This window comes from Lathyrus oleraceus, chromosome 7 (genome assembly GCF_024323335.1).
Source record: "Lathyrus oleraceus cultivar Zhongwan6 chromosome 7, CAAS_Psat_ZW6_1.0, whole genome shotgun sequence".
Classification (NCBI taxonomy): domain Eukaryota; kingdom Viridiplantae; phylum Streptophyta; class Magnoliopsida; order Fabales; family Fabaceae; genus Lathyrus; species Lathyrus oleraceus.
The window spans coordinates 175,851,726-175,879,463 of NC_066585.1; positions in this window are offsets into that span (position 1 = coordinate 175,851,726).

A 27,738-nucleotide genomic window follows, 5' to 3' on the forward strand; every position below is an offset into this window, starting at 1 on the left:
AAAGAGATAGAGTTCTTGGAATTGAAACAGGGTAACAGGTCTGTTACTGAGTATGCTGCGAAGTTTACAGAGCTGTCGAAGTATTACACTCCCTACAATGAGGCTGCTGGAGAATTTTCGAAATGTGTGAAGTTTGAGAACGGGTTGCGTCCCGAGATCAAACAGGCTATTGGATATCAGCGGATCAGAGTGTTTTCTGACTTGGTTGACTGTTGCAGGATTTTTGAACAGGATTCCAAAGCCAGAGCAGAGAGCTATCAGCAGAGAGTTGATAGGAAAGGCAAGAATCAGAATGATCGTGGAAAACCGTATGCAACTGGTAAAAGTTTTCAGAAGCAGAGTGGGATGAAGAGGCCTAGTGGGGGAGACTCTAGTGCTCCTGCTAAGTGTTATAGATGTGGTCGGGCTGGACATCGTGTCCATGAGTGTACCAGTGCTGAGATGAAGTGTTTCAAGTGTGGTAAAGGTGGTCATTTGGCGGCAGAGTGCCGACTGAAGACTGTAACTTGTTTCAACTGTGGAGAGTTGGGTCATATCAGTCCACAGTGTCCTAAGCCGAAGAAGGAGAATCAGTCAGGAGGCAAGGTCTTTGCTTTATCGGGTTCTGAGACTTCTGCAGATGATCGTTTGATCAGAGGTACGTGTTATATTAATGGCTTTCCTCTTGTAGCTATTATTGACACCGGTGCTACTCATTCCTTTATATCCTTGGATTGTGCTATGAAACTTAAGTTAGAGATATCTGAGATGTTTGGAAGTATGGTGATTGATACTCCTGCAAAGGGTTCAGTGACTACTACTTCAATTTGTTTGAATTGTCATTTGAGTATTTTTGGTAGAGACTTTGGGATAGACCTTGTGTGTCTTCCGTTAGTGCAGATTGATGTTATCTTGGGTATGAATTGGTTGGTGTTTAACCGAGTTTCTATCAACTGTTTTGATAAGACTGTGATCTTTCCTGGGATTGAGGAAGGAAAGAGTTTGTTCCTATCAGCAAGGCAGGTGAATGAGGAAGTAGCAGATGGGGCAGAGTTGTTTATGCTGTTAGCGACCTTGGAAGCTAAAGATAAACTGGTGATTTGTGATCTAGCAGTGGTGTGTGATTTTCCTGATGTGTTTCCGGAAGAAGTGAATGAATTACCGCCAGAGCGTGAAGTTGAGTTCTCGATTGATTTGGTACCTGGTACTAGACCGATATCGATGGCTCCGTATCGTATGTCTGCTGTTGAGTTAGCTGAATTGAAGAGTCAGTTGGAAGATCTGTTGGATAAGAAATTTATTCGTCCGAGTGTGTCACCGTGGGGTGCACCAGTGTTGTTGGTTAAGAAGAAAGAAGGTACTATGAGGTTGTGTGTGGACTACAGGCAACTGAATAAAGTGACGATCAAGAATCGGTATCCGTTGCCGAGGATTGATGATTTGATGGATCAGTTGGTTGGTGCAAGTGTGTTCAGCAAGATAGATTTGAGATCTGGGTATCATCAGATACGTGTGAAAACTGAGGATATTCAGAAGACTGCTTTCAGAACAAGGTATGGACATTATGAGTATTCTGTAATGCCTTTTGGGGTGACTAATGCGCCTGGAGTATTTATGGAGTATATGAATAGGATTTTCCATCCGTACCTGGATCAGTTTGTTGTGGTGTTTATTGATGACATTTTGGTGTATTCGAAATCTGAAGAAGAGCATGCTGAGCATTTGAGAGTGGTTTTAGGAGTTCTGCGAGAAAAGAAGTTATTTGCTAAACTCTCTAAATGTGAATTTTGGTTAGAAGAGGTTAGTTTTCTTGGTCATGTGATTTCAAGAGGTGGTGTTGCTGTTGATCCTTCTAAGATAGAAGCGGTATCTAAGTGGGAAGCTCCGAAGTCAGTTTCTGAGATAAGAAGTTTTCTTGGTTTGGCTGGTTATTATAGGAAGTTCATTGAGGGATTTTCCAAGTTGGCGTTACCGTTGACAATGTTGACTAGAAAGGGGCAAGCGTTTGTTTGGGACTCAAAATGTGAAGAGGGTTTCCAAGAGTTAAAGAGAAGGTTGACTACTGCTCCTATTTTGATATTACCGAGTTCGTCGGAATCATTTGAGGTTTACTGTGATGCTTCATTGTTGGGTTTAGGTGGTGTGTTGATGCAGAATAAGCAGATTATAGCTTATGCTTCGAGACAACTGAGGGTTCATGAGAGGAACTATCCGACACACGATTTAGAGTTGGCAGCCGTGGTATTTGTTCTGAAGTTGTGGAGGCATTATTTGTACGGGTCAAGATTTGAAGTTTTCAATGACCATAAGAGTTTAAAGTATTTGTTTGATCAGAAAGAGCTGAATATGAGACAGAGGAGATGGTTAGAGTTTCTGAAGGATTATGACTTTGGTTTGAATTACCATCCGGGTAAAGCAAATGTAGTGGCTGATGCGTTGAGTCGGAAATCATTACATATGTCTATGTTAATGGTTAAGGAATTGGATTTAATTGAGCAGTTCAGAGACTTGAGTTTGGTGTGTGAGAGTACTCGCAATAGTGTTAAATTGGGAATGTTGAAGTTAACGAGTGGTATTCGGGATGAGATCAGAGAGGGTCAGAAATCCGATATGCTTTTGGTTGATAAGTTGACTTTAGTGAATCAAGGTCAAGGTGGTGAATTCAGAGTTGATGAGAATGGTGTTTTGAGATTTGGTGATCGAGTGTGTATTCCGGATATTACAGAACTTAAGAAGAGTATCCTTGAGGAAGGACATCGTAGTGGCTTGAGTATTCATCCTGGAGCTACGAAGATGTATCATGATTTGAAAAAGTTGTTTTGGTGGTCGGGAATGAAAAGAGAAATTGCAAGTTTTGTCTATTCCTGTTTGACTTGTCAGAAGTCAAAGATTGAGCATCAGAAGCCGTCTGGGCTAATGCAACCGCTGGCTATTCCCGAGTGGAAGTGGGATAGTATCAGTATGGATTTTGTTTCTGGGTTGCCGAGGACAAGTAAGAATTTTGAAGCTATTTGGGTGATTGTGGATAGATTAACGAAGTCGACTCATTTCATTCCGATCAGAATGGATTATCCGTTAGAGAAATTGGCTGAGTTGTATATTGAGAAGATTGTAAGTTTGCATGGTATTCCGTCGAGTATTGTTTCGGACAGAGATCCTAGATTTACATCAAAGTTCTGGGAAGGTTTGCAGAAGGCTTTGGGAACTAAGCTGAGATTGAGTTCTGCATATCATCCGCAGACTAATGGTCAGACTGAGAGGACAATTCAGTCACTAGAGGATCTTTTGAGAGCTTGTGTTTTGGAAAAAGGAGGTGCTTGGAATTGTTATTTGCCTTTGATTGAGTTTACCTACAACAATAGTTTTCATTCGAGCATTGGTATGGCACCGTTTGAAGCTTTGTATGGTAGGAGATGTCGGACACCTTTATGCTGGTATGAGTCCGGTGAGAGTGCTGTGGTTGGACCGGAGATTGTTCAACAAACTACGGAAAAGATTAAGATGATTCAGGAGAAGATGAGAATTGCTCAGAGTCGTCAGAAGAGTTATCATGATAAGAGGAGGAAGTCACTTGAGTTCCAAGAGGGAGATCATGTGTTTCTTCGTGTTACTCCGATAACTGGTGTTGGTCGAGCTTTGAAGTCGAAGAAGTTGACACCTCGATTTATTGGTCCTTATCAGATTTTGGAGAGGATAGGGGAGGTAGCCTATCGTGTCGCTTTACCGCCGTCGCTTGCGAATTTGCATGAGGTTTTTCATGTGTCTCAGTTGAGGAGGTACATTCATGATCCTTCGCATGTGGTCCAATTAGATGATGTACAGGTGAGAGATAACCTGACTGTTGAAACATCACCTATGAGGATCGAGGATCGAGAGTTGAAGCAGTTGCGGGGTAAAGAGATTGCCTTGGTGAAGGTAGCTTGGGGAGGACCAGCAGGTGGCAATGTGACTTGGGAACTGGAGAGTAAGATGAAGGAATCTTACCCAGAGTTGTTCGCTTGAGGTATGTTTTCGAGGACGAAAACTCTTTTAGTGGGGGAGAGTTGTAACACCCCGATAATAATAAAATAATTATTTGAATTGAGTTAATAATTTATTTATTAATTTAATTAAATAATTGGAAATTTTATTATTATTATTATTATTGGATTATTATTATTATTTTGGAAAATATATATAAGTTGGAATAAGTGAAAGTTTCATTTTTGGGAAAAGAAGATTTGTACGTGAAAGCAGAGAACGATCGTGAAAGAGGAAAAGGGCACAGAGACAGAGCAAGGGCTGAAGGTTGAAGAGAGAAAAGCTTGAAGCTCAAAGATTTGCCGGATTGTTCAGGTAAGGGGGGTTTATCGTCGATTAATGGGTATTATGGGATAATATGTGATGGGTAGTGATAAGCCGTTAATTTGACCCTAATTGGGATTTTTGATGCTGAAGAATTGAATTGGATAAATTGTGTTTAGACTGTAATTGAATCTGTGTTTGGGTTAGTCGTGAAATTCCGAACGTATAGCTTTTTACGGAATCGGAATCGGAGGTCCGGAAGTCCTCCAACGGCGGAAAATGCGGAGAATTCTGCATTCTGCCTTGTGTTAGCGCAGGAACTGCTGTTTTGTCTGCGTTAACCGGTTAACCCAGGGTGTTAACCGGTTAACACTGTATTGATTGTGAAAATATTGTTGTTTTGCCTGCGTTAACCGGTTAACCCAGGGCGTTAACCGGTTAACACTGTTGTGACTTGCGTAAATTGGTTGTTTTGCCTGCGTTAACCGGTTAACCCAGGGCGTTAACCGGTTAACACTGTTGCAGAGTGGAAAATTGGTGTTTTAAATGTTGTGTACCTATTTGAGGGTTGGCCTATGTTGGCCTATGGTGTAATAGGGATTAATTCCCGCTGTTTTGAGCAGTATATGTATTAGTGGAATGTACTAATATTGTGATTGTTGTTTGGCATAATCTGACATGCTTATGTGATGAAATATTGATGATGTATAATGATATGCATGATGCTGTAAATGTATATATTATGCATGTATGTGTGGATGGACTGTTGTATGGCTTAGAGTGTGAGCATATGTCTATTCTCGAATTGTTGTTGATGTTGCATTGCTAGATGATTAGCATGCATGGCATGGCCTTCGGGGCTGTAGCTAATTCCCATTGTGAGGAATTAGTGAGTGGAACCATTGTGGGTTTGTTGTTGAGGTTTGCATGCTAGCTGATTAGTGTGCATAGTCTAGCCTTCGGGGTTGTAGCTAATTCCCATGGTGAGGAATTAGTGAGTGAGTCACTAGGTCTCAATGAGTGGGACTAGTGAGCTTAGTAGCCGTATCTGGAGGGATCGGTGAGCTTGAACTATATGTTCAAGAATAGTCGGTACCGCATGTGTGGAGTCTCATTGCATAATGTATGTGTGGCGTATAATATGAATGGATGTATTCCAATATTATACGTGTGTTTGTGTTGTTATGGAGTATGATTTGAGATTATACTTGTGCTTTATGTGGGTGTTGAGTATGATGTTGAGCTGATGTGCTGTTACTGATTATATGTTGTGATTAGGGTGATTGATGTGTCTAAATTACTTAACATGACATTATGTTCTATAATGCTTATTATATTGATTGAGGAACTCACCCTTACAACTATTTTTCAGGTAACGAGAAATGAGTTGAGTAGAAGTGAATGCTTGGAGTCTAGTGTGGTCTCCTTAGTGGGTCGTGCTCTGATAGATGTAACATCGGGATGGGATGTTTTATGTTGTTGAATAATTTACATGTGAATGTTACATGTTTTACATGATTGAGGAGATCTCTATCCGTTGCGTTTTATGCAAAAATGTTTATGTTTGAATTAATAAAAGAGCATGACCGTTATATTGTTGAATATTGTGTGTGACACCCTTGAAGGGCATAATTACTCTGATTGTTATATGTTTATTACTTTGAATTAAATATTTGGGGTAGTTTAGAAGGGTGTTACATTGGGCACATAATGAGCACTGGCAGCAGGCACAGTAGAAGCGGCAATCTCTGAGATAACTGTCCTCTGAACAGGAGTTGCAGGCGGTTGAGCAGGTTGATTCTGAGCAGCAAGAAGTTGCTCCATCAAAGCGCCAAGTCTGGCGACCTCTTCTTTCAACTCACGGTTCTCTTGTTCTAGCTGATCCATGACTCTTGCAGAATTGGCTCGAGTATAATACCGGTGAGTCAGCTTGTCTTCAAAATAAATGAAGAACACAGAGTTAGGACAAGAAGACCAGAAACAAGGGGTACCTGCTTATGCAAAATGATGCATGAAATGCTAATGCATATGCTTTGTTTTATTTTCAAGGAACCCTCAGGGTATTATTCGCAAACTTTTGAATATTTAGAGCATTTTTAATTTCATATGGAAAACATCTCATTCAATATATTTTGCAAAGAAGTACAACATTTTTTGATCATTACAAAGAGAAAAGGAAAACAACATCCTATGGATCCCTATTAGCTCGGGATGCTGGAAGACGAGAAGTACACAGCTTCTTGATCTCTCGCTCATAGGATGCTTCCATATCCGCTTTCTCCTTTGCAAGCTGATCATACCTCCTCTTCCAGAACTTGGAAGACTGAGGAAGCAAAGAAGTCCAAGTATCGTTCGGATTGTCGATCACCCGATGCTCGAGAAACTCAATCAGAGCGTCTTTCTCCTTAAGTTGCTGCATCACTTCCTCTCTTTCACGGATCCAAGCACGCGAAAGATCTTCCTCTCTCAACTCCTCTACACGTTGGATAGGGAGGGTTGAAGGCCCAGCCACGTCCAAAGGTGTAGGTCTCGGATGATCGTATGGCATCAAGTAGACGGCAGCTCTCTGTCTGACCCAAGAGGTATAAGGTTCCAAAGCAATGCAGTTCTTCGGACCCAACTCATTCCTACTCTTCTTGCAGATCTTGCGCCAAGCGCGGACAAATCTGGCTTTCAGGCCTTGGGGATCTTTACCCTCCAGAAAGAACACACCTTCTAACAGAATGTTATGAGGTTTATCCTTTAGGGGGAACCCAAGCTGACGACGTGCTAGAATGGGATTGTAGCTGATCCCACCACATGTACCAAGAAGAGGCACATTAGGGAATTCACCACAATAATCAATGATCTGAACGGTATCATACACGCGATCATACCAAGAGATATCATCATTGGTGAGAGACATAAGTCTCTGAGACCACCGTAGACATCCCTTGTTCTCCTTGAAAGCAACTGGTTGCGGCAAGTGCGAAATAAACCACTTGTACAGCAAAGGTAGACAGCAGACGATAACTCCTCCACCCTTTGCATTCCTCGAGTGCAAAGAGACATATGCATCACCCAACAAAGTCGGAACAGGATTAAGAACTGAGAAGATCCTAATAGCACTCATGTCCACAAACTTGTCGAAGTTGGGAAACAACACTAATCCATAGATGAGCAATACAAACAAAGCCTCAAAGGCATCCTCACTCCTGGCCTTCCCATAGAAAGTAGCTTGAGCGATGAGGAACTCGGAAGGAAAACCCTGAATTCCGCCTTTGGTAGTCAGATTAGCCCTAATCAAGTCTTCGTCTATGTGCAACAAACTTGCAATCTCACGAGCAGTCGGAATACTCTCCAAGCCACTGAACGACACCTGATCCAGAATCGGAATCCCAATGAGGTGAGAATACTCCTCCAAGGTAGGCAATAACTGGAAATCCGGAAAGAAGAAGCAATGATACAGCGGATCATAAAACTGAGCCAAAGTACTCATCAAACCCTCATTGACCTGAGTAGTGAGTAGAGGCAAAAGCTTCCCATACCAAGCTTTGAAACCCAAGGGATCTAATACATAAGATGTTAGATTCCTTAACTCTTTTACATCAGGCTGCCGGAAACTGTACTTCTTTGTATGCCTTTTTGGTCTTTCCATGTCTGAAAATTTTGCAAATAAACCCTTTTAAGTTCCTTGAAAATTTTCTCTTTTTCTGATGACATGAAATGCAGATGAATGCATGAATGCATGAATGCAACAATCACACTCAAGGATCAAGCAAGTCACACCAAACAAAGGTCATGGGAAAGCTCATTGTATCCCTAATATCAATCATCCATTTTGGTGGATTTAGGTTTTCACCTTATCGACACCCAAGTTCCATTGATATTAACGGTACATGAACCGGCTCTGACATCCTTAATATCAATCATCCATTTTGGTGGATTTAGGTTTTCACCTTATCAACACCCAAGTTCCATTGATATTAAGGTTGTCTGAACGACTCAACCATGAATCACGGGTTTGCTGAGAGTCACGAGCATGGAGTCTCGGTTAAGAACCACCCAAAGGGAGTGTACTAGAGTTTAAACCTGCCAGACATGTTCTACCAGAGGTTCCCATAATCATCGTCCCATCTTTCGGATATTATCGGAGGAACGAATACTCGTATTCCAAAAATATTCTCAAGAGAGACTCTTATGAGTGTAGTATCGCGTAACAATCGCATCAGATCTGACATCTGAACGACCTCCGCACTACGTCCTAAAAATAGGCCAAGATGGGCTTGGTAAACTAAGGTCCTTGGCTTCTAAGGCACATGATTGAAAGAATAATGCCTAACCACAAATAACTTGTGTGACATTATTAATCCAACATGACCTCCACCAAGTGAATGGGCTCGCAAGTCAACTGGCTAAGGAATACTCCACACCAGTCAACAAGACTATGTCATTCTCCTATCCTAGAGTGCACTCGAGTTCGGGTATAGAACTCATCTCACAGAGATCACCAAAGCAAACAACAATTGTATATCAAGCAATTCAAACATTACAATCAATACAGTTATCCCAAATTGTACAAAAATATGTCAAATAACAAATAACAATATCATACAACAAGGGTGAAAAGTAGGCAATACTACCAAGGAACCATTTTATCCCCAGTGGAGTCACCACTTTTCTGTAGCGGTGTATTCGTTACTATATGATCTATTGATTAAACCATAAGCAAAGTATACAAAGAAATCGAGTCGCCACCGCACTTTTATTTATCCTAAGGACTGGTTAAAAAGCGAACAAAAACCTAAGAAGTTTTACACGTAGAAAACTAATGAAAAGATCAGAGAATTTGGGTAAGGGGTAAATTACGCAATGGGAAGGTGTTAGGCACCCATCACGTCCTAGGTACTCCTAGGGAACCCTTTTCACACTTGTTGTATAAAAATGTTTATTTGTTTTTGACATATTGTGCAAACATGAATGGGATGATGAGGAAAGAATGTACAAGTTAATTATTTTTGTGTTCGAACGGATGAACCCGTTGCCTACGTACCTTCCATCAAAGGTAAGGATCAAAACGCCGTAGTTCGGCTAAAAGATTTCCAAATTGTCAGTGGGTTCAATTTTAAAACAAGAGCACTAAGGCTTTTCATTCTCAACGGGAGAAAACTCAACCAATGCCAACAATCCACCATGCAAGGATAGCTTCAACATACTAGTGAGGGGTTAACCCTATAATAAGTATGGAAGACTTACAATCAACTCACTAAGGATGCGGTGAGATTTACATCAACCACTATGAGAATTGAAACCTATGGCTAATGTATGAAAACATATTAACAATGGACAAAGCCACAAAGCAATTGAATGGGTGAAGTTAATTGATTATGAGTATTTACAAAGTATGATCAAAATATGATTAAGATTGATTCAAAAAGGAGTATTAACAAAAGTGAAGTTTGAAAAATCAAGGACATAAGGTCCAGGTTTCTAATTTGAAAGAGGTGAGAATGTTTGCACAACATGTATATACAAGTTTGAAAAGTCAACAATGTGAGAAGGGATTTTGAAACAAAAGGGTATGGATGATGGAGTGTAAAACTTCCTAGAAGTTCACCTCTTGAAATCATATAGAAGATGATTCAAGTGTGTCCTTTGGAATAAAACAACAAAGCAAGTTAGCAAAATAAAAGACAAGGTGATACCGGATGCCATCAATGGACTTACTCCGATCTCACACACAAAAGCGGATACCGGATACCAATAAATGGATTTACACCAATCTCCTAAAACAAAACAATGTAGGGATGTCAGATGCCAATCTATCTGGACTTATTCCAACCTCCACAAGATGATCATAGGAGTACAAAGGCCAACAACATGGACTTATAATTGCATCCTCACATACAACAAACAAACAGAAGCACAAGGCTAAGAGGATATGAGTGACCAATGAATTGGTCTTACACTCTATCCCTTCCACATCATAGGAACAATGGCCAAAGAACATGGTCTTACAATTGTCCTCAATGGGCAAACACAAATGTGTCACAAAGATATGCAATGATGATCATGCACTAATGAACAATCAATGATGACAAATGCACAAAAGCATGCAAGCAAACATGTACATATGAATCAAGCAAATAATCAAACAAGGTCATTTATCACACACTATAACCAAGCAATCAGGCTCAATCAAAGGGTTTGACTTTAAAGTCAACTGGAATGGGGTAAATGGTGCTCTTAACCTTGACATTGAGAGCCAAGGTGAAGCAGATGAAAGGATATGAGGGGTGTGCCTCATCACTCTTATTCCTGGTTAGGGAGAGTATTGAATATCAGAAGGTGTGGGAGTTCAGAAAGGGGGAACTCTCTCCACAAGTTAAAGACTCGATAGATCTTGGGTTTTTACTCACTATGCATCAACACAAGTAGTGTGAGCAAGGTGAGAGACTCACAGAATAGTAGGAGATAGGCTACATATCTCTTTTGTCTACCAATTGCCTTATTAAAAGGACTTCACCTGCTTGGGGACAAAAATAAACACACAAAGACATTGCCTCTTAAGGAGGACTTCAGACAGGTGCCTGGCTAAATAACAAGCCAGGTCTTCCATACTACATGAAGACAAGAGAGTCTACCTCAATGCAAATGCTATCAAGCAAAGCAATGCAAGTTCTCAAAGAACTATTAGCAACTATGGTACCTGAAATCAATCAAATATAATCAGTGTACCAATCACAAAGTCAAAACAAACAATATAAGAACCAACAGTTAACACAATTATTCACATGTGCAAAGCACAAAGCTCAAAGCAAGTGAGCTAAGCATCCTACAAAACAAACAAGTTAGTTCATCACAATCAAATAAACCAACATCAATCAACTTGAATTGATCTCCTTAAAGCATTTGCTTCTTAACCTGAAAAGTCAAACTCAAACATGAGAAATAAGACCACTAGGACAAGCCTAGGGTCAAAAGGAGGTGAAAAATTCAAAACAGCAAGTGAAAATTGATCAAAACCAAGATTTATCAAATAAGAACAAAGTCTAATTGGTCTCATGTCAAAACTATACATCAAATCCATTTCATACACAAAACATGTCAAACTATACACTTTGGAATCACATTGGAGCTAACAGAATGATCACACTCAAACCAATATCAAAACAGCTCAATAAATTCCAGAAAAATTCAAGCTTAAACAAGACACATTCAATGAGAAGCATATCAAATTTCATGCCAAAATGAGTCACTCCAAAGCCAAAATGAAGTTAAACATGTTAAGAATCAATCCACAAAATTTCAGCTTCATATGATAAGGCATGAGAATTTCACAAGCCATGTAAGTTGATCACTCAAGAAAAGTCCAAAAATGACTAAACAGCAAAATAAAATCCCAATCAAATAGGACACTGATCAACAAATCCTACAAAAAATCATGCTTAAACTAGACATACAGGGGTAAACACATGCAAAAATCCAGAGCAAATGGCATTCAATAAGCATGGAAACAAAATTCAAGAAGTGGACATAACCTAGTGTGACACACATTGTCACACTCATAAAGATCACATCATATCTCCTAATCCAGAAATGCAAAATTAGCAAACCATATACCAAAATCACCAGGAAAGAGTCTAGATCATGCATATAAAATTTCATGCATTTTGGAGCAAGCATCGAGATTTCATGAATGAAATGGCAAAACATATGCAAGAAACATACATGAACAAATACACTAGACCAAAATAAAAACCATCCATGCACAACTTTTATTATCATACCTAAAATAAACTAGAGAGAAATTGGAGATGAATGCAAAAATTCCCAATCAATTTGGATCATCCATGAGGTTTTTATGATTTTTTGAAGTTTGGTGATGAAATGAAATAAATATTTAAAACCTAAAATGAATTAATTGGCGCGGATGGCAATTTTTATAAATATGGAGATCACTTAATGAAACGCTGAGTTTCATTAAGCGAGCTGGCAACGCGTGAATGGTCAACAGGCGCGGGAAACAGCGAATTTAAAACAAAGCCAGGCCATGAAGATCAAATACGCATTCTGGAACGAAAATGGAAGTGTTCATCATGTTCTTGAACAGAAATCATGCTCATGACCAAATCTTCATGGAAATGCACAAACTATATATGGATGGATTCGTCTTTCAACAAGGATCACTAATATCATCATGATTTTATCCAGAACTCAACATAGTAAAAGATTCGATCAAGAAAAGTTTTGACATCCGAACTTTAAATCCAGATTTCTCCATGATTACTTGATGAATTTACATGATTCGAATTGCATTCTACTATATGTTGTGCGATCTACCTAAGCCACATGTCAATTTCAAGAATCGAAGGAGTTGAATTCTTACCTCTATGAAGCAACAGCTGTGAAATCGAGCTCCTCAAGGCTCCAATGGTGAAAACAGATGGACTAGGATGATGCAGGAGATGAATAGAAGTGAGAATTCAGCTCAACAATGCTCCAGCTTCGCGAAATCCCTAACTGCCATGGAAGTGAGCTTGCTTCGACAGTTGTAATTCTCAAAGCTTCTCCACGATTTTTGCCTAAAACAGATCTTCAATAGTACCTATTGATGATGATTATCACAAGAGAAACCAAAAAGGATCATGAAATTCGAAGGAAAAATTGAAAAAAAGTTTGAAGAATCTTGAGAGAATTTGAGATTTTTTGGATTTTGATCTGAGATTATGAATGTGGATCTGCATTTTCTGTTATGGTTAGGTATATATACCTCCTGTTAATCAGCTGTGCTAATCATGCTTAGCAAAATGGAATTGGATTAGCAAATTTCACATGTTATGCAATTTGGCACAAATGCCCCTATGTAAGTGTGATCAATGGAACAGTGCAGAAATCATGTGCTAGCAAGTCACAAATTCAATTTCAAGGCAATTAGAATTGGTTTGGCATGAACAGGATGCATATTTTCAAAAATGATATTTTCCCACCAAAATTCAAAATGAAATCACTTGAAAAATGACCTTTTTATGTGAAAGTTTTTGATGAAATGTAATGATGCATTATGATAGTACATTTTAAATGTGGTTTGCTCAAAAAAGAATCAACCAATTTGGCCTTTCCATTCAAAAGTTATGGCACTTTGAATTTCAACTTTTTCTAAAAATGATTTGATCATAACTTGCCAACCACACATGGGAAATGAGTGTTCTTGGACTTTTTGGAAAGGTGAGAGCAAGATCTTCAACTTTCATGTTGGGCAAAATTTCATTTGAAGCATTCTTGGACATGTAATTTTGAGGAGAAGAACTTTCCATTTTTGGCAGGTGAAAATTACAGGTCATTTCTATTTTTGGAAACTTTTTGTTTGACCTCAAATCCTTCAACCTTGATCTTTGAAATGCCAAATGAGGCTTATATGGACATGAATGAGACCTTTCCAACCATCTCACACCTTCAAATCCTTGATTAAATGCACAGTTGACCACAGTTGACTTTGCTAGGGTTTTGGTTGACTGAGCCATGTTCTGATGAATTTCAACCCTCTTTCACATGAGATCTTGATACCAAATGATACCACAACTCATATGAACTCTTGATGAATGATCATGGTGCCCAAATTCTTCAAGAATGGTCACCATCCATTGCCCAATGGCTGATTTTAACTGGCTTGACCTAGTTTGCTTCATCTGCAAGCAACAAGGTTAGATGACAATATTTTTGTACTTTTGGTTAGTAAACATATGAAAAGCAATGATATACAAATGCAATACATGCCTGGTGATCAAGAACCACTCTCACAAGATAGCCACCCACTAGGAGAGAAACAAAGGTGCACAATGATCCTTGAGGCAATGAATGATATGATATGATGCTATGAGGGATCTTAGGGACAAAATTGGGGTCTTACACCCTGGTATCACGATATCAAGTGCTTTCTGAAGAATCAAGAGTACCCTGCAGGGGCATCCAACAATGACAGAAAGACTTTGAGAAGATTGGCAGGCAATTTCTTCTTGAACAAAAACGATGTGTTGTATAAGAGGAAATTCGACATGGTTTTGCTCAGATGCGTGGACAGACACGAGGCGGACATGTTGATGCAGGAAGTTCATGAAGGTTCCTTCGGTACTCATGCCGGCGGACACGCAATGGCTAAGAAATTGTTGAGAGCGGGTTATTATTGGATGACCATGGAGTCAGATTGCTTCAAATATGCTCGGAAGTGTCATAAATGCCAGATTTATGCTGATAAGGTGCATGTACCGCCGAATCCTCTGAATGTGATGTCTTCGCCGTGGCCGTTTGCCATGTGGGGCATTGACATGATTGGAAAGATTGAGCCGACTGCTTCCAATGGGCATCGCTTCATCCTTGTTGCCATCGACTATTTCACCAAGTGGGTCGAAGCAGCGTCTTTCGTGAATGTCACCAGACATGTGGTTGCCCGTTTCATCAAGAAAGAAATCATCTGTCGCTATGGGATTCCCGAAAGAATCATTACTGATAATGGTTCTAATCTCAACAACAAAATGATGAAGGAGTTGTGTCAGAACTTCAATATTCAGCATCACAATTCTTCCCCTTACCGCCCTAAGATGAACGGCGTTGTTGAGGCGGCAAATAAGAACATAAAGAAGATTGTGCAGAAGATGGTCGTCACGTACAGAGATTGGCATGAGATGCTGCCTTTCGCCTTGCATGGGTACCGCACTTCAGTACGTACATCGACCGGGGCAACCCCTTACTCCCTTGTGTATGGTATGGAAGCAGTCCTACCTGTTGAAGTGGAGATTCCTTCTCTAAGAGTCTTGTTGGATGTCAAGCTAGACGAAGCTGAATGGATTCGGACAAGGTTCAATGAGTTGAGTCTTATCGAAGAGAAGCGAATGGCAGCCATTTGTCATGGGCAGTTGTATCAGAGTCGGATGAAGAGAGCCTTTGATCAGAAAGTGCGTCCTCGTTGTTTCCAAGTTGGAGATTTAGTTTTGAAAAAGATCCTTCCTCCTCAGACAGATCACAGGGGCAAGTGGACTCCTAACTATGATGGACCGTATATCGTCACCAAGGTTTTTGATGGTGGGGCCTTAATGCTTGCAACTATGGATGGTGAAAACTTCACTTCCCCTGTGAACTCAGACGCAGTTAAAAAATACTTTGCATAAAATAGACCCGCTGGACAGTAAAAAGAATAGTCCAGGCAAAAAATGGGCATCCCGACGAACCAAGAAAATGAAAAGGTTCGGGAAAAAATTAGGGATTAAAAATGAAAAGATCGTACACCCGGTAAGTTGAAAACCTGAAAAGGCAACTTAGGCAAAAATGGGTATCCCGGTGGATTGAAAACCCGAAAAGGGCGATCCAGGCAAAAGTTAGGGATTAAGCGAATGACTGCGTTCTGAGTTAGTTCTAAATCTCATCTCGTGCCAATGACTGGAAATTTTCGAAAGGTAGGAAACAATCCAATCACCTTTTCAGAAGGCTGATCATCTGGAGGATCTTGAAGACGGGCAAGTCATAGCAGAATTGGAACCCAATAGAAATCCATTTCATATTGCCATTAGATTAATTTCTGTTTTTATCTTTTGTGCGATTACCTCTTTCCAGGGATTGCTTCCTAATGTAAATGCCTATTCAGAGGCCATTCAATCAATAAAATCATGTTATTCAGTATATCTCTGTTTTCATTTTCATTTTACTGTTTTGTTTGCAAAAATGACGTCCGAATTTTTGATAAACATTGCATCATGACATATAAGGGCTTTACAGGTACATGCTTAATAAACATTTAAAATTGTTGTAAATTTTAAGTGCTTTGGATCGTCTATTCAGAACAAATACCCTCGGGGCATTTCCTTAAAATTCCCTGCAGATGATCGTGAATATCTTCCCCAGTGAAGTCACCAACAGACAAATTCGGTGTCTTATCCTTGCAGAGCTGATCAGAGCGTTGGATTCTTCAATCCCCAGCAGTTTCTCACCATCGTACTTCCCCAAGCGGTTGTTTCAGGACATACACTCCCCAGTAGAGTTGACAGTGCCAGACTATATATCCCCAGAGGAGTTGACAGTGCCAGACTGTATCTTCCCAGCAGAAGTGGCCGCTCCTTAGAGTTCGATGCCAGATCGATAATCCCAATGCCAGATCCATGGTTTCTTTCCTTGAAGCAGAACCTCGGTACCGTATCAGTGTTTGCTCCCCCTGCTGAGTCATCTCTCGCAAATCGTGGTTGCCAGAACCATTGTAGCTTTCCTCAGCAGCAGGCTTCCAATGCCATTCTTTCCCCGATCAGAGTCTCGGTATGGCCAGAACACCGCATGGCTAGTCATCTCCCTGCAGAGTTCATTGCGATGTGTATCTCCAACAGCCTTGCCAGGATCCAGAAGATGGTAATCATTTCCCCAGCAGATCCCCTTGCCTCAGCTTGGCATTCTACCCAGCATTTCGCATCCCTGCATGTAGAATCATATTGCATTGCATCTTTCCAGATCGCGTAGCATTTCCATTTTCATGGAGCATTATGCCATTGAAAAATTCAAACATACGCATGTAAGCATAAAACATTCTCGGTATCCCAAGTGATAAGCTAGAAGTTGTTTCCAGTACTCAGACTGAAGATTGTTCATGACTTACCTTTGTTATCCCCAGCAAGTGTCATTGGCCCATGCGTCGCCTCTATCATCATTCTCTATCTCTGCCGATACTGACACGCATGAATTTTCCGATGTTCAGATCGAAATGGCATTCAGGCCAGTTTTCCCGGTATCCAGACCGAAGTGGCATTCAGGCCAGTGTTCCGATATTCAGATCGAAGTGGCATTCAGGCCAATTTTCCGATGTTCAGATCGAAGTGGCATTCAGGCCAGTGTTCCGATATTCAGATCGAAGTGGCATTCAGGCCAGTTTTCCGGTATCTAGACCGAAGTGGCGTTCAGGCCAGTTGTCCGATGTTCAGATCGAAGAAGTTTCCGACGATCAGGTCGATGCAACTTGTGGCATTCAGGCCAGTTTTCCGGTATCCAGACCGAAGTGGCGTTCAGGCCAGTTGTCCGATGTTCAGATCGAAGAAGTTTCCGACGATCAGGTTGATGCAACTTGTGGTGTTCAGGCCAGTGTTCCGATATTCAGATCGAAGTGGCATTCAGGCCAGTTTTCCGGTATCCAGACCGAAGTGGCGTTCAGGCCAGTTGTCCGATGTTCAGATCGAAGAAGTTTCCGACGATCAGGTCGATGCAACTTGTGGTGTTCAGACCAGTGTTCCGATATTCAGATCGAAGTGGCATTCAGGCCAGTTTTCCGGTATCCAGACCGAAGTGGCGTTCAGGCCAGTTGTCCGATGTTCAGATCGAAGAAGTTTACGACGATCAGGTCGATGCAACTTGTGGCGTTTAGGCCAGTGTTCCGATATTCAGATCGAAGTGGCATTCAGGCCAGTTTTCCCGGTATTCAGACCGAAGTGGCATTCAGGCCAATGTTCAGGTATTCAGACCGAAGTGGCATTCAGGCCAGTTTTCCCGATGTTCAGATCGAAGTCATCTCCAGTATTCAGACTGATGAGCGGCATTCAGGCCATGGTTATTTTTGTGTTACCATTTACTTTGGTATCCAGGTTAGCATTCTTTTTCGGTATTCGGACTGACTCTCACCGTACCAGACAGATTCTTCTTTCAAGGAATTGTTACTTCACTTCACTTCAGTGCAAATTTTTGGGCTTTTATTGTATTCAATCCCTTGATACCACGAAAGTGCGAAAGCCGCCGCTATCTTCTTTTCGGGTCCCCGGTTGATTGAATAGGGGCAGCTGTAACACCCCAAAATTTGCCCTCCTCATTCATGCATTCACTTTTTAGGTCATTTAGCATTTCATGCCATATTGCATCGCGTCAATCAGAATTAGCTCCAAGAAGCTCGAACATCATCCAGGACACTTTGTGGGTTCTACTTAGACGGCCAGTCAACGTAAGGAATAGACTTGAGGTACTACCAACAGGTCTAATTAGGGCCTATTCACCGTGAAAATTGCCAGACTTGAAGAAGCAAGAATCTGCTGCTGAGTTGTCATGCTCGCTAGGCGAAGGGCGCGCATTTTCAGAAAAAATCAGGAAGCTTTGGGCCTCAGTTGACCTCATTCCAAGCCCATTACCCACGAAATCAGTCTATAAATACTGAAGTTTCAGTAGAGGAGTTACACTGGGAGAACCACGGGAGAAAGATCTTGAGAGGAGGAGACCTAGGAATTACTCTGCAGCAACCTTCAGGCAGCTCTGAGAAGTTCACTCCGATTCACACGCTCTTTTGCCTCCGCCTCACAGAGCTTTACAAATCCAGCCACGCCGTTCGATCGATCTCTCTCATCAGGTATGCCTTTGTTCCTACTACTTTACGCCTCAAATTTGAATATTATGAATGTATGAGGTAACATCAGGTGTTGCCCACGAGTTTATGTTTGTGTATAAATATGTGTAACAATACCTCGAATGTTTTTTTCGTTTATGAGATGGATACCACAGGGTTTCAGATCATAGAGATCGAACTGTTATCAAGGAGGAATCCAAAACCCGCAGGCCTTCGCTAGCCGCTTCGCTAGGCGAGCCTGCAGCGAAGCTTCGCTAAGCCTTCGCTAGGCGAAGCAGTCGTGAACGTGACAGTATCTGCTTTTTGTTCTGTTTTGTTCTAACCTGTTTTTGTGTTGCCATGGCATTGTTTTCCCTGGATCTCATCTTGTTTGTCTAACCCTTTGTCGAGTTTTGTGAGGGCTCATATGGCTTTTGCAGAGACACTCGCGTGGTTTCCCACTTTATTTGTGGGATACCCCCTGAAGTTTTATTCTGATTATTCGTGTTGACTGATTTCCTTTGACGGTCCAGCTGGAGAGATTTCAGGGTTTCTTGCTCCTTTAACTGCTATAGCTTCGGATCTTTATCTGTGTGGTAATTTTTTCCCTTTCTCGTACTTTATCGCTTTCTTAGCTGGAAGACCTCGATAGGAGGCAATGTTTGAGCCCCTTGGTGGCATTTTACTTTGAGATACATGTTTTGTGTTTTGTATTTGTATCCCCACATGTAGCGCGGTTCCTTCGTCAAGGACTGCCTGTTTGCCCTCGAGCATCCCAAACCCTAAAACCCATAACACACGTTTACTCCTTCTACTACAGGCGAGTAAGTCTCCAAAGGTCGAGCATCCGGTAGATTGCGTAGTGACGTTGTTCGTCCAAAACCCAATCCATAACCCCGTAGTTAGCCGAACTACGGCTTGCTCTGATTCTCATTCCATATGAGATACGTAGGCATAAGACGCGATGTCTTAGCGAGCACAATTACCCCCAACACATAGGTCAGCCGAGCTACGAAGACTCTGATTCTCATATTCAGATGAGATACGTATGCAGTGGATGCGACATCCGCGCGAGTCATTTCTCTTAACCTTTTTAGTAAATAAACACATTAGGTAAACCCACACCCTTTAGACGAAAACCACAAAAGTGGATCCCGTAGAGTACTATGGATGCGTAGGGGTGCTAATACCTTCCCTGCGCATAACCGACTCCCGAACCCAAGATTTGGTTGCGTGACCCCGTCTTGTCCTTTCCTTTTTCAAGTTTACTTCGAGCGTTTCCTTTCCCTCCTTCGGGATGAATAACGCACGGTGGCGACTCTTCTGTCTTTTTCTTTCGCCGGTTGTTTTTTCGCGCACTGTATTTTTCAGGTTGCGACACTTCGACCGGCTCAACTTAATGGATTTCAATTTTTCCCTTAACTTCTTACGCTGGTACAGATGAACTCTCTTGAAATGAATTTTGAGATCGAAAATTGATTTACATTCGTGACCGCAGACACGGCAGGGAATCAAATTAGGGTTAGGGTTTTGGTTGGTATTCCATTGAGGGAGATTGAAAAAGGAGTGTCATTTTGTGTAAGCGGAGATTGAAATGACGTCGCCGAAGCGTTCGGCGAGGGTTTTGAGAGAGAGTGCAGCGTCGAATGGAGGTCCACGTGGAGGTTTGTTGTCGAGGTCCCAGAGGATTATAACCTTTTTGTTAGGGACGTGTTTGGGGATTGGTGTATTGATTTTGATGGAGGATTGGAAACGGGGTTTTGAGCAGAGTTTGTGATTATTTGGGAAAAGAAGTGAAGAAGTTAAGTTGATAGAGTTTGCGCTGTGGAAAAACAGAGAATGCATGCTTCTCTTCGTATCGACGAAGAAGAGTCGCTTTTTTTTAATGCGATATGAGCTTTTTTTTTGTTACGGATGATAATTTGGGCTTGCTCATGTGGATTGTGGCCCAATGGTATGGAATTTTTCTAGGGAGTGGTTATTTGCACACCGTTTTATACATACTTGTAACAAACCCGAACTTTGAATTTATATTTTAAGACCGTTAATACATAGAGAACTACAAACATACACTAATATAATCTTACAATTGTGATTCATTTATAAAAAGAAAAGTAACATAAATAAAACATATAATAGTACGTAATTATTATAAAACTCAAAAGATAACATGTCAACTTATCCAATAGTATCTCTTAAATTAAACTGTAAAACATTGAACATCATCATTGAAACAATACTAAAATTCATAACATCTTTTTCCATCCTACAACAGCACGAAGAAATATGTTAAATTGTATAGTATTTTTTCGAATATGCAAAATGTACTATGAAGCATAAACTAAAATATTTTGTAAAATCAAACCATTTGATTTTCATACCAATGATCAACGATATTCATTTGATATCAATCAAGTATCCTAACTAACAAAGTTTAACAACTATTTGTAGTAGTCGAATATGATGTATTCTTTTTTGTCATGTATTAAGATTTTCAAACCACTTTTGCTCCTACCTTATGTGGACACAAATTAAGAAATTCATTTATAAAAAATTTGTAATGAAAAAATTAATTAAATTTTTTAATTATATATATATAACTTGGGCCAAGAGAATCCTGATTAGCATTACCCTTATTTAAAAGCAACATGCTCCTTATAATAAGGTTTGTAACGAAGAATAGTATTGTTAGCGGGGTAGAAAAATGTTGTGAAAATTTCTAAATAAATCAGTAGCCCAATCGAATAAAAGTTCCCGGCTTAAATCTTTTTATACCAGAGTCATCACCATCGATGTCTTTCTCTTTTCGGAATCAACACCAACAATGTTTTGGCACTCAATGGAATTCGGAGACTGAGACAAACTTTGGTCTTGACTTCTTCCCCTTAAATCTACTCTCATTGTCCATCTTCAATTCAACAAACTTAGTGATTGTCATATTCAAACAAGATCAATTTGTTTCTCATAAGCTTCAACAAATGTAACCAATACATGAACCCTTATTACACAAATCTATAACAACAGGTATAAGATATAAGATATGTAAAAAAAAACTATTAAGACACAAATCTAAATACTTATAAGTCATTCAAAACAAAGAAAATAGTGCATCTACATATTTACAATTCGTACAGACCAAAATCGCAAGAGCTTCAAAGAGAACACATTACTGACCAAAATCGTGAGAGTCCTAAAGAGAACACGATGCAGACAATTATTTAAAACCTTTCATATAGTTCTTCCTCTGTTACATATTCACCATAGTCCAAATCCTGATCTCCTTCCAGTTCATCATCTGAACCCTCTGTTCTTCCCATTAAACCAATTCCCCCAAGCTTTCCATTCTCAACAACATTCCAAGGAAGCCACAAATCAGCATTCTTCCCTAAATCCCTATCCCAATAATCTCCAACAACAACAGTCTTCAAATTGACCTCCCTAACCTTCCTCAACATCTCTGCAAATTCCCGATCATCCGAAACCATAACCAACCAACCAACCTCTCCACTCATCATCTCCCTCTCCAACCACAAATCCGCTGCATTCCCCTTCTCACCGACCTTCACAACTTTAACGAAAACCCCTGCGCGCCGCAACTCCGAACCCAAACCAAATCCAACCCTAGGTGCAACAATATTCCCCGCAACTTCATTATAAGTATGGATTCTCCGAACGAACCAGACCTTCGAACGACTCAACTTAATGGATTTCAATTTTTCCCTTAACTTCTTACGCTGGTACAGATGAACTCTCTTGAAATGAATTTTGAGATCGAAAGTTGATTTACATTCGTGACCACAGACACGGCAGGGAATCGAATTAGGGTTAGGGTTTTGGTTGGTATTCCATTGAGGGAGATTGAAGAAGGAGTGTCGTTTTGTGTAAGCGGAGATTGAAACGACGTCGCCAAAGCGTTCGGCGAGGGTTTTGAGAGAGAGTGCGACGTCGTATGGAGGTCCACGTGGAGGTTTGTTGTCGAGGTCCCAGAGGATTATAACCTTTTTGTTAGGGACGTGTTTGGGGATTGGTGTATTGACTTTGATGGAGGATTGGAAACGGGGTTTTGAGCAGAGTTTGTGATTATTTGGGAAAAGAAGTGAAGAAGTTAAGTTGACAGAGTTTGCGCTGTGGAAAAACAGAGAATGCATGCTTCTCTTCGTATCGACGAAGAAGAATCGCTTTTTTTTAATGCGATAGGAGCTTTTTTTTTGTTACGGATGATAATTTGGGCTTGCTCGTGTGGATTGTGGCCCAATGGTATGGAATTTTTCTAGGGAGTGGTTATTTGCACACCGTTTTATACATACTTGTAACAAACCCGAACTTTGAATTTATATTTTAAGACCGTTAATACATAGAGAACTACAAACATACACTAATATAATCTTACAATTGTGATTCATTTATAAAAAGAAAAGTAACATAAATAAAGCATATAATAGTACGTAATTATTATAAAACTCAAAAGATAACATGTCAACTTATCCAATAGTATCTCTTAAATTAAACTGTAAAACATTGAACATCATCATTGAAACAATACTAAAGTTCATAACATCTTTTTCCATCCTACAACAGCACGAAGAAATATGTTAAATTGTATAGTATTTTTTCGAATATGCAAAATGTACTATGAAGCATAAACTAAAATATTTTGTAAAATCAAACCATTTGATTTTCATACCAATGATCAACGATATTCATTTGATATCAATCAAGTATCCTAACTAACAAAGTTTAACAACTATTTGTAGTAGTCGAATATGATGTATTCTTTTTTGTCATGTATTAAGATTTTCAAACCACTTTTGCTCCTACCTTATGCGGACAAAAATTAAGAAATTCATTTATAAAAATTTTGTATTGAAAACATTAATTAAAATTTTTAATTATATATATATATATATATATATATATATATATAACTTGGGCCAAGAGAGTCCTGATTAGCATTACCCTTATTTAAAAGCAACATGCTCCTTATAATAAGGTTTGTAACGAAGAATAATATTGTTAGCGGGGTAGAAAAATGTTGTGAAAATTTCTAAATAAATCAGTAGCCCAATCGAATAAAAGTTCCCGACTTAAATCTTTTTATACCAGAGTCATCACCATCGATGTCTTTCTCTTTTCGGAATCAACACCAACAATGTTTTGGCACTCAATGGAATTCGGAGACTGAGACAAACTTTGGTCTTGACTTCTTCCCCTTAACTCTACTCTCATTGTCCATCTTCAATTCAACAAACTTAGTGATTGTCATATTCAAACAAGATCAATTTGTTTCTCATAAGCTTCAACAAATGTAACCAATACATGAACCCTTAATACACAAATCTATAGCAACAGGTATAAGATATAAGATATGTAAAAAAAAACTATTAAGACACAAATCTAAGAACTTATAAGTCATTCAAAACAAAGAAAATAGTGCATCTACATATTTACAATTCGTACAGACCAAAATCGCAAGAGCTTCAAAGAGAACACATTACTGACCAAAATCGTGAGAGTCTTAAAGAGAACACGATGCAGACAATTATTTAAAACCTTTCATACAGTTCTTCCTCTGTTACATATTCACCATAGTCCAAATCCTGATCTCCTTCCAGTTCATCATCCAAACCTTCTGTTTTTCCCATTAAACCCATTCCCTCAAGCTTTCCATTCTCAACAACATTCCAAGGAAGCCACAAATCAACATTCTTCCCCAAATCCCTATCCCAATAATCTCCAACAACAACAGTCTTCAAATTCACTTTCCTAACCTTCCTCAACATCTTCGCAAATTCCCGATCATCCGAAACCAAAACCAACCAACCAACCTCTCCACTCATCATCTCCCTCTTCAACCATAATTCCGCTGCATTCCCCTTCTCACCGACCTTCACAACTTTAACGAAAACCCTGCGCGCCGCAACTCCGAACCCAAACCAAATCCAACCCTAGGTGGAACAACATTCCCCGCAGCTTCATTATAAGTATGGATTCTCCGAACGAACCAGACCTTCGACCGACTCAACTTAATGGATTTCAATTTTTCCCTTAACTTCTTACGCTGGTACATATGAACTCTCTTGGAATGAATTTTGAGATCGAAAATTGATTTACATTCGTGACCGTAGACACGGCAGGGAATCGAATTAGGGTTAGGGTTTTGGTTGGTATTCCATTGAGGGAGATTGAAGAAGGAGTGTCGTTTTGAGTAAGCGGAGATTGAAACGACGTCGCTGAAGCGTTCGGCGAGGGTTTTGAGAGAGAGTGCGGCGTCGTATGGAGGTCCACGTGGAGGTTTGTTGTCGAGGTCCCAGAGGATTATAACCTTTTTGTTAGGGACGTGTTTGGGGATTGGTGTATTGATTTTGATGGAGGATTGGAAACGGGGTTTTGAGCAGAGTTTGTGATTATTTGGGAAAAGAAGTGAAGAAGTTAAGTTGACAGAGTTTGCACTGTGGAAAAACAGAGAATGCATGCTTCTCTTCGTATCAACGAAGAAGACTCACTTTTTTTTAATGCGATATGAGCTTCTTTTTTTTTTGTTACGGATGATAATTTGGGCTTGCTCGTGTGGATTGTGGCCCAATGGTGTGGAATTTTTCTAGGGAGTGGTTATTTGCACACCGTTTTATACATACTAGTAACAAACCCGAACTTTGAATTTATATTTTAAGACCGTTAATACATAGAGAACTACAAACATACACTAATTTAATCTTACAATTGTGATTCATTTTTAAAAAGAAAAGTAACATAAATAAAACATATAATAGTACGTAATTATTATAAAACTCAAAAGATAACATGTCAACTTATCCAATAGTATCTCTTAAATTAAACTGTAAAACATTGAACATCATCATTGAAACAATACTAAAGTTCATAACATCTTTTTCCATCCTACAACAGCACGAAGAAATATGTTAAATTGTATAGTATTTTTTCGAATATGCAAAATGTACTATGAAGCATAAACTAAAATATTTTGTAAAATCAAACCATTTGAATTTCATACCAATGATCAACGATATTCATTTGATATCAATCAAGTATCCTAACTAACAAAGTTTAACAACTATTTGTAGTAGTCGAATATGATGTATTCTTTTTTGTCATGTATTAAGATTTTCAAACCACTTTTGCTCCTACCTTATGCGGACACAAATTAAGAAATTCATTTATAAAAAATTTGTATTGAAAAAATTAATTAAATTTTTTAATTATATATATATAACTTGGGCCAAGAGAATCCTGATTAGCATTACCCTTATTTAAAAGCAACATGCTCCTTATAATAAGGTTTGTAACGAAGAATAGTATTGTTAGCGGGGTAGAAAAATGTTGTGAAAATTTCTAAATAAATCAGTAGCCCAATCGAATAAAAGTTCCCGGCTTAAATCTTTTTATACCAGAGTCATCACCATCGATGTCTTTCTCCTTTCGGAATCAACACCAACAATGTTTTGGCACTTAATGGAATTCGGAGACTGAGACAAACTTTGGTCTTGACTTCTTCCCCTTAAATCTACTCTCATTGTCCATCTTCAATTCAACAAACTTAGTGATTGTCATATTCAAACAAGATCAATTTGTTTCTCATAAGCTTCAACAAATGTAACCAATACATGAACCCTTAATACACAAATCTATAGCAACAGGTATAAGATATAAGATATGTAAAAAAAAAACTATTAAGACACAAATCTAAAAACTTATAAGTCATTCAAAACAAAGAAAATAGTGCATCTACATATTTACAATTCGTACAGACCAAAATCGCAAGAGCTTCAAAGAGAACACATTACTGACCAAAATCGTGAGAGTCTTAAAGAGAACACGATGCAGACAATTATTTAAAACCTTTCATACAGTTCTTCCTCTGTTACATATTCACCATAGTCCAAATCCTGATCTCCTTCCAGTTCATCATCCAAACCTTCTGTTTTTCCCATTAAACCCATTCCCTCAAGCTTTCCATTCTCAACAACATTCCAAGGAAGCCGCAAATCAATATTCTTCCCCAAATCCCTATCCCAATAATCTCCAACAACAACAGTCTTCAAATTCACTTTCCTAACCTTCCTCAACATCTTCGCAAATTCCCGATCATCCGAAACCAAAACCAACCAACCAACCTCTCCACTCATCATCTCCCTCTTCAACCATAATTCCGCCGCATTCACCTTCTCACCGACCTTCACAACTTTAACGAAAACCCTGCGCGCCGCAACTCCGAACCCAAACCAAATCCAACCCTAGGTGCAACAACATTCCCCGCAGCTTCATTATAAGTATGGATTCTCCGAACGAACCAGACCTTCGACCGGATCAACTTAATGGATTTCAATTTTTCCCTTAACTTCTTACGCTGGTACATATGAACTCTCTTGAAATGAATTTTGAGATCGAAAATTGATTTACATTCGTGACCGTAGACACGACAGGGAATCGAATTAGGGTTAGGGTTTTGGTTGGTATTCCATTGAGGGAGATTGAAGAAGGAGTGTCGTTTTGAGTAAGCGGAGATTGAAACGACGTCGCCGAAGCGTTCGGCGAGGGTTTTGAGAGAGAGTGCGGCGTCGTATGGAGGTCCACGTGGAGGTTTGTTGTCGAGGTCCCAGAGGATTATAACCTTTTTGTTAGGGACGTGTTTGGGGATTGGTGTATTGATTTTGATGGAGGATTGGAAACGGGGTTTTGAGCAGAGTTTGTGATTATTTGGGAAAAGAAGTGAAGAAGTTAAGTTGACAGAGTTTGCACTGTGGAAAAACAGAGAATGCATGCTTCTCTTCGTATCGACGAAGAAGAGTCACTTTTTTTTTAATGCGATATGAGCTTCTTCTTTTTTTGTTACGGATGATAATTTGGGCTTGCTCGTGTGGATTGTGGCCCAATGGTGTGGAATTTTTCTAGGGAGTGGTTATTTGCACACCGTTTTATACATACTAGTAACAAACCCGAACTTTGAATTTATATTTTAAGACCGTTAATACATAGAGAACTACAAACATACACTAATTTAATCTTACAATTGTGATTCATTTATAAAAAGAAAAGTAACATAAATAAAACATATAATAGTATGTAATTATTATAAAACTCAAAAGATAACATGTCAACTTATCCAATAGTATCTCTTAAATTAAACTGTAAAACATTGAACA